Raw genomic sequence first — 2,954 nt, 5'->3', positions numbered from 1 at the left:
GTATATATATATATATATATTTACACACTTGTTAACAAAATTTCGTATAAGTTCAAATAAGTGTAACTCCGCGAAAAGTAGTTGCATTCAAATGTTTTTTTTCACTTTCGTAAATTTTACTTAAGTAAAATCGTACTTTAGGTAAAATCTGTACTTTACGAAGCTTTCAATGAATTTTGAAATCTATCCTTGCCCCTACCTATCGAAAATAAACTTTTTTTTTTAGAAATTTGCATAGTTTGACGCTCTCTACGATGTGGAATAAATTTTTCTCGTAAATATCATGACAATCAAGAAACCGAAGACTCGTTAAATCTTGATGATTGCATCAAATATCGCGGCTATCGCGACAAACCGTGATATATAATCGTTGAAATATGATGTTACCGGGATTCTACAATAAATCAATAGTCGGAAATCCTAAGCGGTCCTAATATTGATTCTACAATAAGTTGATAGTCGGAAATCTCAAGTCTTAGGCCCAGTTGCACCAATGTTACTTAATTTTGAGCGAGGCTTAAAACTCTCTTTGTTCCTGTCTCTTTTAAGGTTTTTGTTTTACAACGAGATAGAGAGAGTTTTAAGTTTCGAGTTTTAAGTTAATTATATAGCAGTTGTTATTTATACAGCAAGTCGTAGCTCAACTAATGGAAAGAAATAAAGTCGAATTTGGTCTTGAGAAAATTGGTTAACTGTGAGTTATGGAACTGAAGCTAAGACTACCGATTTTCTTAAGATTGACCAAATTCAATTTTATTCCTTTTCATTAGTCGAGCTAAATGACTCGCTGTACAACTAACAACTAATAGATGTGAAAACTGAGTCACCTATTTAGGTTAAAACTAATTAAGATGTAAGATTTCCGACTATTGACTCATTGTAGAATCAGCATTATGGACCTTCTACAATAAGCCATTAGTCATAAATCAGAAATCAGAAGCTAAAAATTAACGACTGTGATTGATCAATTTTTAGCTTCTGATTTCTGATTTATGACTAATTGTAAAAGGCTCATTATAGCCGTTCTACAATAAGTCATTAGTCATAAATCGAAAGTTAGAAATTAGAAATTGACGACTGTGATTGGTTAATTTTCAGCTTCTAACTTCTGATTTATGACTAATGGCTTATTGTAGAATGCGTGTTAATCAGTGATATTAAACATTGTCTACATAAGATCGTACAGCTAATAGCGAAACAGAATGTCAGGGTCAAATAATGTAGATATCGCTTTTTTATCATGGAGATAATGAATTCGAAAAAAATCGTTACCGAAGGTGATAATTTCGGCAGCTATCAATTAACCTCGCGGTGCACGCGGATTTCATCTAACTTATTTTCATTGACTATCGTATCGCCAGACAAGCATTGTAATCGTTAAGAGCTGAAGTTGAGTCAACTCTTGCGACGAGCTTACAATAGCTGTATGATCATCGTAATAAGGAATTTACGATGGATCTAAAAGGGCCTTTAAACAATAGCCAACTTATATTTATATATATATATACGACTAAGGTTAAGACTAATTAAAACTTCCGATTACCGACTATTGATTCATTATAGAATCCTGGTAATGCATGCAACGTGAGGCTAAGTCCATAACCTTACTTTAAGAGGCCTTGCTTTAAAAGTAAGCTGTGAATTGTAAGTGATGATATATCGCCACAGAACTCGATATTTTCACGCTGTAAGAATTGGGTTTTGCTCAATTCGCTTAAGACTAACAATTAAAGTCTAAGACTGCACTAAAATAGTTTACAGACTGAAATTATTATCACTTAATCTATCGATTTATGATTTAAACCCTCTTAAAGCAAGGTTGTGGACCGAGCATGATACGGAGTACTGTAATGGTTCCTGAAACACGTTTATCACATCTGGCCATGTGTCTCGCGGATACAAAGCGCTATAGAATACCATAAATTGGAAATATCGGACGTCTAGACAAAACATCAAAATACAGCAACAATCTCGTGTACGATCATTTATTTCCTTTAAATTATAAAAAAGCACGATGAGACACTTACCTACGATCACGTTACAAGAACACGACAAAAGAAAAGAATGACTCAGTGTTACCAAATTTAACTCTAAATTTCGCTAAATTCGGATGCTTAAAGGAGCCTTTACATGGGAGCATTAAGCGTCGATAGAAATCCTTATGGCGCGGTCTCATGGTGCGGAATTGACGCAATGCGGAATTGGCGGAGCATTCGTAATTGATGTCGGATTCCCAGCTGAGTGTTCTCCGGGTGTCATGTCATCCTTATTTAATGTTCAGTAAATAACAAGAATAAAGTGATATCTGGATGGCACTCGGATGATGATCTAAACATAACCCTGAAGATAATTAATTAAGTCTCCAGATAAATACAGAGGTCAATATGGTAAAATAACGAATAAATAGCATACAGAAAGGCGAAAATGTAAATCGAAATTAAAATGAGTATATAAAACGAAGTCGGCAATGTCCCTGTACATATGTATGTGTGATTTCCGATCTGCAGGAATTTTAATTTTCCTACGTCCCTCATTGAGCGGAACTAGCGGATGCGCAATCAATGCGAGCTAATGACAAACGCTATTCTGGTAGATCTAATAAAAGTTTACGGAAAGACTCTTGCGATTGATCAGAGCTAATTGCGCATTCCGCAAATTTTACTCAATGGAACACTTTCATTCATGGGAAAACACATTTTACCGGAACGGAATTGGTGGAATGAAGCCACAATCAATTACAAACGTTCCGTCAATTTCGCATAGCGCCAATTTTGCACCATGGGACCGCTTCATTAAAGTGAAATCACGTTGCGGAAAACGACTGCGGAATTAGTATTGTAATTATAAAATATTTAATATGAAATAATTTTATTAAATTATATAAGATAATTTTTTTATACATCTAAAATAAAAATAATCAATTTAAAATACGATAAATAAAATTTCAATCTTAA

At 34.0% G+C, this 2,954-nt stretch overlaps 1 protein-coding gene across 1 annotated transcript in view; it reads right to left on the bottom strand.

Annotated features, from left to right (window-relative positions):
* Window positions 1–2,094, bottom strand: part of LOC108753252 (ubiquitin-40S ribosomal protein S27a) — a 6,385-nt gene extending 4,291 nt beyond the window's left edge. The window contains exon 1 of the mRNA XM_018494683.1: window positions 2,028–2,094. The gene's annotated coding sequence lies outside the window, so the exon portion shown is untranslated. The remainder of the gene's footprint in view (window positions 1–2,027) is intronic.
* Window positions 2,095–2,954: the final 860 nt, after the last annotated feature.

This window comes from Trachymyrmex septentrionalis, unplaced genomic scaffold (genome assembly GCF_001594115.1).
Source record: "Trachymyrmex septentrionalis isolate Tsep2-gDNA-1 unplaced genomic scaffold, Tsep1.0 scaffold67, whole genome shotgun sequence".
Lineage (NCBI taxonomy): Eukaryota > Metazoa > Arthropoda > Insecta > Hymenoptera > Formicidae > Trachymyrmex > Trachymyrmex septentrionalis.
This window is presented reverse-complemented; position numbering and strand designations above follow the sequence as displayed.